Below are 15,797 nucleotides of genomic sequence, written 5' to 3' on the forward strand. Positions count from 1 at the left end.
GGTGCAGAAGTGAGGTTGGGGTAGGCGATTGGGGTGCAGCAGAGGGAATGTGGTCTGAGAGAGAATTTGGGTAAAGGAAGAGACTGTTATTTGGGGCAGGCGATTGGGGAGCAGGGTCTGAGGGGTGGTATGGATGCAGGAGAGGATTCTGGCCTTGGAACGTGTGTAGGCAGGGGTGCAGGGTCTGGGAGGAAGTTTTGACTTGGGCAAAGGGTGGTGACCTGGGGCAGGGAGTTGGGGTGCAGGACGGGGTGGAGTGCCAGAGGCAGGCTCTGTCCAGGAGGCGCTTACCTAGGTGGCTTCTAGACGGCAGCCCAGGCAGGTTCTTTGCCTTCCGCATTCCTAGGCTGCCCAAAATGGCTGGCTGCTCCCTCCATGTGCCTCTCTGTTCCATGTACGGGGTAGGAAGCAGGGGGAGACTTTGCGTGCTGCCCCTGCCCCAGCCCAATCATTGCAGCTCCCATTGGCCAGTCTTCAGCCAATGGGGGCTGTGATTGGGTTGGGGCAGGAGCAGTGCTAGAAGTCTCCCACTCAGTCTACAAGGGATGCATGGTACCTAGAGAGAGCAGCATGAGGCTGCAGCAGGCAGAGCCTGTCTTGAGATGGGGCAGGTTTTGAGAGTCTGTCTTGAGGTGGGGCAGCTGTGGGCTGGATCAAAAGGTTTGGTGGGCTGGAGCCTGGATTTGGCACAAACCACCTGTGGTTTTTTATTTGGCCTGTAGGCTAGTCTGGCTAGTCTTCAGGCTCAACTAAAGGTGACCAGTCCTGACACTAGACAGCATCGCATTTGAAGTGTGCACATCATTTGCCCCTTGGGTCATCGTATATCTGGTAAGCTGCCAAAGCTGTAGGAAAGTTTGTAATGTACCATTATATTGAGAGCAGTGCACAAGTGGAGGACTACGTCTATCACTCCCTAACTCCAGATTTAGGGGGACATTTGTACAGTGTAAAGCCAAGAAGAGCACTCAATATAGTAACATTTAAAATCTGCTTTTCACTAGCCCATCAGAAAAGTGAAATGTGGATCTTCTATCATCAAGAATCTGTTGGGCGTTTCTCTTTCATTTGCAATCCACATATACAGCATAGGTTCTCCCATTGTTTGATATTACAGAAAACTATTCAAGGGTGGATTGTGCAGCAGAAGCCAGCTACCGTATGATTGAATCCTGAGCTCCTGTTACTAAACCCTTGTCTTGCATGTACAGTTCTCCCGAGTGAGTTCAGTTATAAGGCTATAAAGTGCTCTCACTAGCATAGACTGTTTCTCTTCCCTTGTGGGTATAAGCTATACCATTATGTGTATTTTTATACTGGTACTAGACTTACCCGGCATTGTCTGCATCCAGGGGCAGCTAGAGCTGCGATGCCTACGCACTGGCTTCTCCCCAGGGGCAGTCTGGGGTGGGAGGACCAAGCAGCGGCCAGTGGCTGCTCCCTAAGTCAAGCAAGGGTGGCGGGGGCTGTGCTGCTGGCCAACGGCCACTCTCCAGGGCTGGGGTGCTTGCTGCTGCCTGTGGTCATTCATGAGTATATCTGTCCTTGCTCTGACACCTCTCCCTTTCTGTTTTATGAGAAACAATTGCATTGCATACTCTTCCCATTGTCCTGCACAACCAAAACCCTGACCTTGCTTTAAGTTAAAGTTATGATAAGGGGAAGCTGCATATCAAATATGGTGGTCCTGGATCTTTATGTTTAGGAGGAGCTCTTAAACAAATGGACTTGTGGATGGATAGACACACAGACACGCACACTCTAAAATAGATAGTAGAGAACTGTCCTTATGGGTTCCCTGGATATAATTGTTTTGGTAAAAAATCTCATCTGTAATGACATAGTGATATTGATACAAAGTCTGTGTATAGACACATCCCTATTCATTAGGCTCCTCTAAATAGTTGTCTGGGGAGCAACTTCCCAACCTGCTTCAGTTGCACCTCATTGACTGTGACTGGGTAACATTTGTAAAGACAGCAGTGAATCTCACAGGCTATGTTCAGAGAAACCTGTAAGGAATCCCATAGTGCAGAACAGCAAAATCTCTAGCTTTGCAGCTGACTTCTGAAGAACTGACAGACTTGTTTTTATTCTTCTGCACTGTTGTGAAAAAACATGCCCCCAAGAACAGGTGCAAGTTCAGATGGTGCTAGCCAACATATACTTAATCACAAAACAACCCCTGCGTACGTAGTAACCTTCATGCTGATTTTTACTGTTGTGAAGAAGAAAAAAAGAAACATGAACTCCCTTTGGCCTTAAGTTTTTCCTCTTTCTCTGTGTTTTCAACTCTGTTGTTTATGTACCCAGATATTATACAATGGGATTTGGTATTCTAGATGCTTCGTATTTGTACAACCTGCATTATCTACATTATATGGCATTCATCTAATGTGCTTTTTTTAAAATCCACTAATATCGTAAAATAGCCTGAGACACAAGTTTTATTGCACCAACTTTTGTTTGTGAGAGTTTACACAGAGCTCTTCATGTAGTCAGTGCTCTCAAAAGCTAGTGGTTCTCACCAACAGAAGTTGGTCTAATAAGAAATATTACCTCACCTGCCTTGTCTCTGTAATATCTTGGGATGAACAAGGCAACAACACTGCATAAAACAGCCTGAAGTATCACGAGTATCACCACTTTAAAAACTGAGACTTTAAAAAAAGAGAGAGAGACCAGAATAGCACACAGCCTCAATTTACTAATACAACTAAATTAAGCTAAAATAAGCTTTGCAACCTCACTAAATTGTTACTCTAAATCCCTTCCTCCTTGCTCAGGATTAGTATATTTAATATGACACTACTTTAAACAGATAAAGATGCAGATTCGCAGATCCTCTCATTATTTAAACTGGGCTGAAAACAGTGGACCAAATGCATATCTGGTAACTCCACTGAATTAAAATGGATTTTAACCAAGAATGAATTTGACCCATTCTGTTGGCTTTCATAAAACAAAGAATATAGATGTTTACTTAAGAATCAGTGTGAACTATAAACAGTACAAGTAGATAAATTGTACATAGGCCACTTTTTAGACCTGAGTCTGCTGTACACATAAGCTTATTAATATCACTATTTGTATGTCTACAAGAACAATGAGAAGTCCTGTGGCACCTTATAGACTAACAGATTTATTGGAGCATAAGCTTTCGTGGGCAAAGACCCATTTCATCAGATGCACACAAAAGCTTATGCTCCAATAAATCTGTTAGTCTATAAGGTGCCACAGGACTTCTCGTTCTTACAGATTCAGACTAACACGGCTACATAAGAACATAACATAAGAATGGCCGTACTGGGTCAGATCAAAGGTCCATCTAGCCCAGTAGCCTGTCTACTGACAGTGGCCAGCACCAGGTGCCCCAGAGAGGGTGGACCGAAGACAATGATCAAGCGATTTGTCTCCTGCCATCCCTCTCCAGCCTCTGACAAACAGAGGCTAAGGACACTATTTTATCCCCTGGCTAATAGCCTTTTATGGACCTAACCTCCATGAAATTATCTAGCTTCTCTTTAAACTCTATTATAGTCCTAGCCTTCACAGCCTCCTCTGGCAAGGAGTTCCACAGGTTGACTACACGCTGTGTGAAGAAGAACTTTCTTTTATTAGTTTTAAACCTGCTACCCATTAATTAAGGCGACCCCTCTGATGTATGTCTACAGTATCTTTGATTCAAAGGCATTTCATAATCATTAATGAGCTCATGTTCGTGACATCCCTGACTCAGATTAGTGGTTTACAGAAGGGGGAACTGAGACACACACAGAGACTGAGGATTTCAGGTCAAGGTCACACAAGAAGTCTTTGTCAAAGCCAGGTATAGAACACTGACATTTGCCACTCTGGTGTGTTAGCCATAGAATACTTTCCAAAACTTGTGTTCTCTTTATTCCTTGTTCTTTTGGTTTGGTATGAGTAGAGGTATTTATCTTCTAACAGGGAAACCTGTTCAGAAGAAAGACAACAGTATCACACTGTTCTTATTTCTCCCCACCCCCCTTCCCACGACCACCCTACCTCCAGTGAGCTTCTCTCTGTTTGTCAGCTATAGCAGTATTTTTAAAAGATGATAAAAGATTAAACTTTTCTGGATCCTGGCTTTTTTCTCCTTCTGTGGCTAGCACTTTCCTGGCATATCAGAGACAGTCTGGACTCATGCTTCAGGGTTTTATTATATCCTTTCTCATGCTCCTCTGATGAGCACTTCCAAAGTTGTATAGATATTAAAATTCTACAAGAAGCTCTCAGTGAATCCCTAGGAAACTGTTCCTTGTGTTATCCAGGCTCCTTGCACTAGCCAAAGTGCCAATATCTTATATGTTTCTATCCAATTTGGGTTTGTTTAGATGGGAGGTCAGCAATGTTCCTTCTAATCTTTTTCATCTATGTATGGATTTTTTCCATACATGCATGGAGTAAAATTTTGTTTTGTGCACCGAAGCATGTTCCATTAGAAATAAAAAACTGATCTGTGGGCACTCTACTAATCAGTAGGGTGGCATTGGAATATCTCCTGAGTGGCTGCACAAACACACCGCATACAGGGAACACTGGGGTCAGTCCCAGAAAGGAAGTTATCAGCTAAGAAATGTTCTATTTCTGTCTGCGGTAGTATGGTTGAATTTGTGACTTCTGTGCCAAAACACAAAATATCCTTTAGTCTGCTTAAGGTAGGCATAGGAAGAAGAGGTGTGGGGGTGCTGCAGCACCTCCAGGTTTTGCACCCAGCATCCTGGCCCTGTGCTTCAGTTACCCATGGTCCCAGTCCAGGGTCATACTTAGCCATCAACCTCAACCCCCGGGGCTCTGCTGCTGGCCTGGGGTCCCACTTGACCACTGGGCCCACACCTGGGGGTTCTGCTGCTGACCCCAGGGTCCTTGCTGCCATCCTGGAGTCCCACCAGGCCTGGTGGCCCCATCTCTAGGGGGCAGTGAGAGCTGCAGACAGGGGTGAGGAGTGTAGCTCAGCACCCCAACTCCAAAAACTGTTCCAGTGCCACTTCTACTTGCCCTGGATGTTCTCCACCTTCACAGGCTGAAGGAATAAAAATTAGCCCAGAATTGGGCAGTGCATGTAGAAACAGCAGCAGCAATTCATCCCTCCCTCTCCTCCCCCGCCATTGGAAGCTGCTCCTTAGGATGGATAAAAAGTTGAGATTGTGGAGACTGTGGTGAGGTGCTGGAGTGGGCAGGAGATTGAACCTGGGAGGAGCCATGATAGGTAGGATGGTCACACAGCAAACTGTCTGTCCAGCATTGACTCCTTCTCAAAGTCACTAACTTCTTCTGGAGAAAACTGGAAAACGTAAGTGCAGATGGGGGAGCCAATGATGACTCACCTGGCATTGTGCAGGCAGGAGGATGAGAATGGCCATGGGGCACATGGTAAGACATTTCTTCCACATCTCTGGACAGTAATTCTATATCTTGGAAAGGATATTGGGAAATTAACATTGTGGACAATTTCATAGTTTTCAATTGGGTGTTATTTTCCTTTTCCTGCTGAAGGACGCACTCTAAGCCCTACAAAGGAGTTTTCATTATCCTTCCCCATCTTCTCCCTGCACACACTCACTCCTCCAACACCATGTAATTATCTTTCACTCATGTAATATTTAGCTTGGATCATGGCCTCCTCAGACCAGAATTGCTGCCATTTTATGTGTTTTGTAAGTAGTGGTGTTCATCAAGGACAGGCACAGTGACTTAGTATCTTTACTTGTGCTGAATAGTAACTTAACTCTAAAAATTGCCTCCCTGAAATCAACATGAGTTTGGCAGGATATGAGCCATACTGATCATCAGTGCCTTTCTGGTAACCTGATGTGTTATTTTGACTTACACATTCACACTATAAACAATACAAGGAGTGTAAAATACTATATAGGTGTAATATGCATTTGAAATTCAGCAGTTAGTGTTTCTCTTAAACAAGAACAAATCATTTTCTTAAAAATAAGAACATACAGTATTCTTCTTTGACCAAAAAGCTCTCCCAGTCCACTGTATTTCAGTAGAGTTAAATGACGAATCCCTATTTTTTCCCTCCCCGAGTTCCACTTTGTTGCTTTCAAATATTCACAAGTAGAGAATGCAGTAAATACACTAGCCCCAGTGTTGCTCCTTTGTTGCCTGTGATAGTAATATACTTACAATTCATTTCTATCCACTCAATACCACAGCCTGACTTTACAGGTAAGTGTAATTTACTTTTCCAAGAGAGTTGAAAGTTAATTTTCTTGGCAACATTTCTGGTCATCACAATTGAAAACTACAACCTCCAGAATGATCTGTAGGAAGTTCTACCCTTTAATGGGGAAAGTGATTGTATAAAGGGATAGTGCTCAATGAATTTTCTGTTGCCAAAGGGCTACAATGAATGAAATTACGTTGGGTTAATTCCTTGATGGACTCTCACCAATTGTGGTTGAATCGGATATTATAGTATCGCACACAAACTTTAACCAGCTGCTTCTTTTACTGTTTAAAGAATAAAACAAAAAATCCTTCAAGAAGAACCTCTACATTCTTCAGTCTGACATGTTTTAAAGGAACCTATATTATACAGTGAAGACCAAAGTGTAAGTGCATGTGTGGTTCAAGCATGTAAGTGCCACTGTCCACAATACAAACTGAATGATGTAGTTACAAAAAAAAGGCACTTTATGCATTCTGCAAAATCAAATGCTATTGCCTAGGACATGGGCAAATGCAAAAATAAAAAGGCTGGTGCCAGGAGGAAGGTTTTCACCGGTTTTTTTCAGTGCTTGGAATCTTCCAGACAAATAACCTGCTACAGAATGTTAGAATGACTCGCCACAAGACAATGAACAAGCAACAAAGCATCAACCTAAAAAAAGGGGAAAAAAAATCTTTAAAAATTGAGCTTGATTTGAAAAATCTTAGACAATTGAGCTGATTCTAACTGTAAACCACAATGGCTGATTTTGGGTGACCATTATTTTGCATGTGTATATAATACAGCCATATAGTGTGTGTTAATATAATAAAAATGTAAAACATGATGGATGGTACTTTTTCCCTTCCCCCCGCTTTTCTCCTGGTGAACAAAATAGTAGAGAGCAAGGAAGCTCTGCTGTTGTGAGAAAGGAGAAAGGTTCAGCAGCAACCCTTGTGCTTCCCTGAATGCAGAGGCTCCATAACAGAATTTTTATAGGGTTGCCCAGACATTAAAGCATTTCACTAAACAAAGGCCCCTTCTGGTTAGCAGCACTATCCACCCCAAAGTGTGTAGGGAGAAACAAGAAGGTGCCAGGGCTCCATCCCTATAGCCTGCAGGCTTGGAGAGCATGTGCTCCAGCCTCTGTGTGTGGCAAAGATTCTGTGCTCCCTGGGAGACTTTACTGGCCACAATGCATCCGAGAATTCCACATGGGGCAGTGCATTCCCCCAATGGTGAGCTGGGTCTTCATGGTACAGCTGATCCCATAAAGTTATGTAGAGCAAATCCTTACGTAGAAAGGATGAGTCATAATGAAAACAAAATAGGCTATATGAAAATAAGAGTCTGATCATGTTTCTGACTACAGGTGACCAAAGCTGATGAGTCAATTAGCTGCACTAACAGAATTGCTGTTCAGTAATGTTACCCTGGAAGCATTCAGTAAGGTATGGTTTCTTTATTGTTGTTTGTATTGAAAATGATACAATAGCTCAATCACAATAGAAGCATTGTCTTCCAACATAATATAATTGCATAATTTTATTTAATCTGTATCCTACACATGCATTGCTCTTTAAACACAAATAAAAGGCACGATCCCTGCTGTAGGGAGCTTACAGTCTGAACACACCATCGAGGTTTTCTTGATCACATGTTTCCTTTCATTTTTTATTTTGGTACATATAAATGACCCTCCAAAATTAATTTATAAATGGAAGATCTAAAAAAAATTTCTTCAAAAATTTGAAACTCCTGCTTCTCGCTATTAAAAAATAAAGACGCTGCATGTTCACTGTACATTTAGATCACACACATTAACAGCCATACACTATTTCTCTAAAATGGTGGGACTTCTGCCTCAGGGGAAAATACAGCGAGACAAAGAACTCTAGATGTGTCATTGGATGTCAAGATGCCTCATTGCAATAAAAGATCAATACCAAGCTACAACAAGAGGTTTACTGTGAGTGGAATACAGAACCAGTACAGTGAAATGCTGCTGCTTTTTAGTTTATTTTTGCTGTCTGGGACTGGAATTCTCCTATTACAAGCATTAGGTCCTACACAATATCTACCCATCCTGGCTGTTATCAGCACTCCAGCAATGGAAGCTGCAGGTGATATTTGACCTGACAGAAGATTGCCAAGACCTGCTCAGAGCTAAGCTACAGCAGTGGGTAAAGATTACTCTTAAAATCTAGTTTACAAAGCCTCCTCTAGCTAGATTAAGCTCAGGAAACTCCCTGATGCCATATAAATATTTCATTACTGCCACTTGCTGGCCAAGGAGGATGAAATGCCTGGGTGTTGGAGTGCACTGTATGTTTCTCCCATATTCTCCACTGGTGTGGTTTTCCTTTCAATTAATCTGTTAGCAGAGGGTGTGCATGCAACAGGAACTTGCATTCTTACCACAGCATGTGTAGGTTCTTCAGGGCTAGGACTGGGCCCTTTTCTGCAGACAGAGAAATGCGGTAGAGCTGAGTTGTAAGTCTTCTTTTATTGAGCCAGTTACATCAAGTTCTATTCTGACCGCTTATATCTAAGAAAATACAGGGGTGTTTTCCTAACCTGCTGACTTTTTTCTCTTTAGGCTTCACTCACTTTACCATGCAAAATTAGAACCTACTATGGGTATGTCGGTAATTTAAAAGCTGCTGTGCAGATGATTAGGCGAGTACTTGAAACCTTTTGCTAGGCTGGTTGGGAGAATATAGCACCCACGATACAGAACCCACAACACACAAAGTGCTGTACAAACAAAAGCAGATTGTGGCACCTACATGCTTGCATCACACATGCAGTTGCACTTTGCCTTCTGTTAAAAGACATATGTTTAAAAGAAATCTGTATTATACAGTAAGGACCATAGTCCCTGCCCTGAAGAGCCTGTGCGCTGTGGGAAGGATGCAAACCCTCATTTCGTGCACACAAATCAGTTGAAAGGCAGTGTACTTGTGGACAAAATAGGTGAGGCATATAGTGCACTCCCCGTTCAGACCTTTCACCCTCCCAGACCTGGGCATGGCAGCAATCAAAAATAAATCTGACACGAGGGTCAGCAGAGTGTCCTGAATATGGGCAGAGTAAGCTTTGCCAACTATTTTTTTTAAAATTGTCTTTACCCGCTGTAGTAGATTAGCTCTGAGCAGGTCTTCATTTATCTTTTTGCCTGTGTTAGTTCTCTAAAACAGAGCCCAATTGGTACTATAGACCAGGGTGGGCAAATACCAGCCCTTGGGCTGGATCTGGTCCTCCACAGTTAACCCCTGGTGGGCCCCCACCACTATATTTACTTGTGCCTCCACAGGGACAAGCGATCCCAGTCCCCATTGGCTGCAGATCACCATTCCTAGCCAATGGGAGCTGTGGGAAGCTATGTCCTGGTTCATGCCACTTCCTGCTGCTCCCATTGGCAGGAATCATTGGCAATCTGTGGCAAAAGGGAGCTGGACCACTGGTACCTGTGGAGGTGCAGGGAAATACAGAGGTGGGGGCAGCCCATCAGGATGGGCTACCCCTGGCAAATCACCATTTTATTGCCCACCGTAGCTATAGGCAGAGATCTTCCTATCCCTGCTGCACCAAATAGGCACTGCTGAGGAGAGATGATCAAGGCAAGCAGTAGAGTTGGAGTTTAAGGTTGGTGAGTTACCTTTGATGTTGCGGTGCTGCTGCTCAGAACTCTTTGTTTGCAACATTTTTTTTGGGGGGGTGGTTATATGAAATGGATAAAACTATGAAGAAAAAGAGAAGTGGCGTAGAAATCTTTCCAATTAAATACAGGTTTAGTGGCAGTATCCTATAAAATTCCTGTAAGTTCAGGGATAGAGTGTATGTTCCTGCCCCTTGTACCATCAGCTTGACTAGTTCACCTAAGCAACAAAATTGTGAGGCCCTCTAGTTCAGGGGTGGGCAATAAAATGGCAGTGGTTCACCAGGGTTAGCCCCTAGTCAGCCGTCGCCGCTATATTTACCTGAACCTCTGCAGGTACCAGCAATCACAGCTACTGTTGGCCGTAGATTGCCGTTCCCACCCAATGGGAGTGCTTAGAAGTGGCATGAACTGGGACACTGTTTCCCACAGCTCCCATTGGCTGGGAATGGTGATCTGCAGCCAACAGGAGCTGTGATCGCCTGCACCTGTGGAGGCGCAGGTAAATATAGCAGTGGGGGCCTGCTGGGCTAGCCCTGGTAAACCAGATCCGGCCCCGGGCCAGTATTTACCCACTACTGCTTTAGTTTGTAGGTCACTGAAAGAAGACTAAGGGTAAAGATAGTCAAAGATTAAAATAAACCTTTTTTGTTAACACAATTGTGCTGATGGATTTACTTGACTAATAATTAGAAATACATATGTATATTTATTAGTATTCTTTAACTATATATCTAAGGCAGGATTGCAAGTCTGCAACTAGAAGGAAGTACTGAGCTGCTCTGCTACTGATTGCAGTAAACTCTTGTCTCTAAAGCATGCTGTGGAGGTGAAACAGACAAACCATTTCTGTATAGCAAGATAAATACAGAAGACATCTAAGAAACCTTGATTAGCTAATGCTTGCATGTTTTATGAACTATTTGGAGTGTGGTGGGGTGAATATGTTGCAGCATCGTATTGCCGCAATTACCAGCAGGAGATACTTTTAACAAAATACAATTAAGGCACCAGTAGTGCAATGAGTTGCACTATTGGCAACTCGGGCGATAATTCCAAATATTAGTTCAGAGGTATATGAACGGCATGAGAGTTGTTCTTTTTAATGAATATGGTGTAATTTTCAAAGTGTAAGATGATATCTGAACTGGGCTATTTAAGGTCCATCTAATTAAAATGAGCTAAGACGGCTTGGTAAACCATAGCTATACTGCATATACAGTCTGAGACTGCAACTATTCCAGCAAAATATTTTGCAACTGAAAATAGGAGAGATATAATTGGGCCACGTTCAGATTTCATAAAGCTTTCTGCCAAATCAGCAATAAATGAGTTAAACCCATGGTTGTTTAAAATATTCTGGTCTCTCTAAAATTAAATTCAAGAGTCTTATTGTCAGAGAAACATGATAGGTTTATTAAATACTCTATAGAATACTGTACGAGAAGTGTCGGTTTTATCTGATGCAATTTTTCTCCTTAATCTGAGCTGTATGTATGCTGCTGCAGCTTCAAAACATCTGGGCACAGCAATTTTTTTCTTTCCTGCACCTGCAAGTGTAAGTACACACATAAACAAAAATGAAATTAAATCTTTCACAGAGCCAGGGGAAGGGGGGGAACCCAACCAGGCATGAAGCTCAAGGGAGCAGTATGACAAGCGCTGAGCTGTAAACAAGCTTGAGAGGGATTTAATTCTTATGACAAGCGCCAGTGGTAGCGTCTCGCATGGACTCAGCATATGCCCACATTTCAGTGGAGGAATCGCAGAGGACTTAATGCAAATATAAAAAAGCTCAGAGCACATGAGGCTCTTCTCTTCTAAAAATATCCCCACAAATCAGGATGAGCTAGTGTTGTAATTATCTTGATTTTGAGAATGTTACCACTTGTGATAGATTTTTTTTTTTAATTACAGGCTATAATTTATAGAGTGCAAACTCTTTGGGGCAAGGATTGGGTCACTGTGTATGATGGTACAACACCAAGCACAATGGATGTCCTGTTCCTGATGGGGTTCGATGGGGGATTTTGCAGGATGAGGATTGAATACTAATAGCTGCTGCATCACATTCTACCATAGGTTTAATCCATGTCTTGGTCAGCAGGAGAGCTGTTTTAAGGAACGAGAATTAAGATGTTTTCCTGGTTAATCTGCTTTGTAATTTGGTATCCAAATTACCTCCACTGCACATTCATTTCCTAATTAGAGCCATGTCCTTTCTCTTTTACATATGATTGCAAGGATCCTCGTTCCAACAGCAACCTTCTAAAATAGATACTGTGAACCAGACTCTTCAGGCAAAGGCAAATCTGCAGACTTTAGTAAAAGTTGTCCATGAGTTAAGGCTGCAGGGTTTAGCCAAGCTTTAGAAAAACCTTCCTAGACAAGGGTTGCCGGGGAAGAGCTTCCAAGTTTTACCCACAGAACAGACTCGATTTGCTTAAGATGCAAAACAAAACTCCATTCACATTAGATCTTCATTATATGATCAGCCTCCTTTTTGACTTGACTAATGGGCTTCTCTTTTCCTCCTCCACGGCAACTGTTAACTTGCAACACCCATTATTTTATTAAAGTTGCATTTATTTTAAATGTGTATTTTAATACAATTTTATGATTAGAGTTTTCAGGATACCAGTTTTCAAATATGGCATCTCAAATATCATAGCATACATAGTCTACTAATGATTGTTACCCCAGTCAAGGTGACCAAAAGTTACACAGAATGTTGTGCAGTGAAGTTCCCAGATCTGGCTGACTCATGCAAATCCACAAGTCTCTGGGGCAATCCTGCAGGCAGGGTCAGGACATACACCCCTTCATGGGTTGACAGAGAGTTGAGAATGTGGCAACCCATCCTGGCAACATGGCTAAAGTGTGTGCAGTCCCACTTTTGAATAAAATCAGTAACTGAAGCAAGGCCAAACCACTTTATGTTCAGAATTTGGTGCTGACAGCACATATGGAAAGTCTCTAGCCTCTCCAAGTTCCTCTGAAGAAGGTCCAGCTTTCTGACCCATGTAGCTGAACAGATACTACACAGACTTAGATCCTGAATTTCATTTCATATCAAAGATGTTTTTGCCTGGATAAGCAAGGCATGGGCTCCATGCAGGACGTGAGACCTATTCATCAAAGAATGTCCGGTTTGCTTCAACTGTTTGAATTCTGCTAGCAGCTTACACAGATGAACTCCTCAATGCTTGACATGGTACTCTACCCCACTGGGAGCTCCGGTGATTCACCTCTGAGTTCTAGAATGAGTTGTTCTGCTATGAGATGTTCAACCTCATACTGGAGGCCGCATCTTGGAGGCACAGGGAGGATAAGGCTGCAATTCTATGACTTCTCCACCAACAAGGTAACGTTGGTATAGTCCAGCGATGGGCAATCAAGCCTAGTAAGTAGGCTCCGTGAGTGGTCTTCCTTCTTCTCACTGGGCTGTATGATTCCAGTGGTGGGTTCCACCTATGGCTTGTCCACCCCGTCTCTGCCTCGCCTCTGGCACTCTGGGGCATTGAAGCCCTGCACTTCCTACTCTCCCTCCCTCCTAGTACTTTTAGAGCGCCATGAATCCTCTGATTCACACTCCATGCCTGCTCTTCTCCCCTCCCTCCCCGAGCTTGAACAGCCAGAAATTAGCTGATTGACAGCACTCCAAAAGTCCTGAGAGAGTGCCGGAGGAGTAGGAAGTACAGGGCTCCAATTCCCCAGTGTGTGAAAGTTGCCCTAGTGTGGTGCCGGTGGCACTCCCTGGACCTGGCCCAAGGTGGGGAAGGAATGGAGAGCCACACAGACTGGGGGGGGAGGGGCAGGCTGTGGCTCCGGTGGTGGCTCCCAGGTGGAGCTGAGGAGGCTTTTCCCCCCACCTGTTCAGTGCTGCAGACAAGGGGGGATGGATATGTGGCAGCGGGACCACTTACCTGGGCCAGTGACAGGCAAGATGGTGATTCCAATCCCCAGCTGGCCACTCCCTTGGTGGTATGACAATCCCCAGTGGTCACTCTGCAATATATAGCTCTCTCCTGTGCTTGCTGCCCCCCGTGGTGACTGTGAGTATAGGATCCCTTCACTCAGCCCCCACCATTTCCATGTGATGGAAAACCATTGAATTCCAGGCATATCCTGTTTTCCTGACACAACCAATCTCTGACCTTGCATTAAGTTAGGATAAAAAGAAGCTGGGTACCAAATTTGGTGGTCCTATCTCTTATCACTTAGGACAGGGTGGGTAAGATATGACCAATGGTTCGGATCCATCCTGCCAAGTCTTTTAATCTGAACCATGGCTCACCCCTGTAGCATGGAGCAGCACCACTCTCAGTGGCTGGCTGCTCTGTGGGCTACAGGGGAGGGGCAACTTCACCTGCTGCCCCACCCCCAGAAAATCTCTTAACTCTTATAGGTTGGAAACTGGCCAATGGGAGCTAAGAGATTTTACTGGAGGTGGGGGCAGTGCGTGAAGCCACATGGAGCAGCCAGCCACTTAGAGCAGTCTGGGGCTGCTGGCAGGCAGAGAAGCCTGCCTGAAAGTACTGCTGGCAGGGAGCTGCTTAGGCAAGCACCTCCTGGCCAGAACCTGCCTCTGGTACCACACCCCGTCCTGCACCTCAGCTCCATTCCTAGCTCTAGACCCGCTCCTGCAGCCCGGCCCCAGGCCAGAATCTTCTTCTGCATCCATACCAGCTCTGGGACTCTGCATCCCAATCCCATGCCCTGTGTCACAATCCCCTCCTTCACCCAAACTCCCTCTCAGACCCCAAAGCCTCTCCTGCACCTCGGTCCCTATCTGAACTCCATTCTGCACCCAACTTCCATCCCAGACCCCACACCCAAAGGTCCATAGAAAAATGCAACCTTTGACCACTGACCAAGATCTTGGAGTGTCCCTTCATCAAAAATTATTGCCCACCCCTGCTTTAGAAGGGGTTCTTGAACAAATGGACTTGCAGACAGGCACACAGACACACAAATCTCTAAAATATATATCCAATGTATACCAACCCAGGTGATCTCTGCTTCATGCAAGAAAGGTATCAAGGTTATGTGTATGATTCTCAGAAACCTATATGTATTTCATGACTTCTGCAGAATCCTTGATTAGATACTGGCCATTTGTACTGTTGGTGGAGGTCTGGCTTGTGAAGAGTAAGAAAATGCAATTAGAGCTAACAACAAATATTCAGAGTTTGATGGTTCTTCCACACTATCGGAGACTACTTGAAATTACACTATGAAGGGATTTCTGATGATGCCCAAATTGGGTGTCTAAGTTACAATTTAGGTACACACTGCAAATGTCTATTGTATTGACCGAAGTAGTTTCCAAATATGGGATTTGAACATCCCATTATGGTGTGTCTCTTTGCCTTCTATCTTAGGTAAATAATTAGAACTTACTTTAATCTTTCTATAAGAGAACTTAACAAAAAAATCATTCCGTTTTTTTATTTCTATCTATTTTTATTTAAGGGAAAATGAATGTGAAGATTCTCCTTTAGATTTCAATGCTAATACTCCAACGCTATGTCTACACTACATGTTTTGTCAGAAGAGGCAATGAAAATGAAGCGCTGATTAGCATTTTCTTATGCTTCATTTGCATGATCTATTCCAATCCATTTTTGTGCAAGAGGTTTTTGTGCAAAAACATTCAATGTTATCCAAGGCATAAGGATCTTGCACAAAAAGGGGGTTTTGCACAAAATGGACATGTCCACACTGCATGTTTTTGCGCAAAAACCTCTTGCTCAAAAACTGATTGGAATAGATTATGCAAATGAAACGTGAGAAAATGCTAATCCGTGCTTCATTTGCATTGCTTCTTCCTACAAAACACATAGGGAAGACATAGCCCAAAGGTCAGTAAAGTAAAGCACTCTGATGTGATTGTCCGGGAAAAGGTTGTTTTTAATGCTGTTTTATCCCTTATAATCAGAGATG

General features: G+C 43.6%; 1 long non-coding RNA gene across 1 annotated transcript in view; it reads right to left on the minus strand.

The window, feature by feature from the left end:
• Positions 1–10,767: 10,767 nt before the first annotated feature.
• Positions 10,768–15,797, minus strand: part of LOC142818325 (uncharacterized) — a 51,209-nt gene continuing 46,179 nt past the window's right edge. Inside the window, exon 4 of the long non-coding RNA XR_012895790.2 lies at positions 10,768–11,401. This is a non-coding gene — a long non-coding RNA (uncharacterized LOC142818325). The remainder of the gene's footprint in view (positions 11,402–15,797) is intronic.

Source organism: Pelodiscus sinensis, chromosome 14 (genome assembly GCF_052426305.1).
Source record: "Pelodiscus sinensis isolate ZL-2025 chromosome 14, ASM5242630v1, whole genome shotgun sequence".
NCBI lineage: Eukaryota > Metazoa > Chordata > Testudines > Trionychidae > Pelodiscus > Pelodiscus sinensis.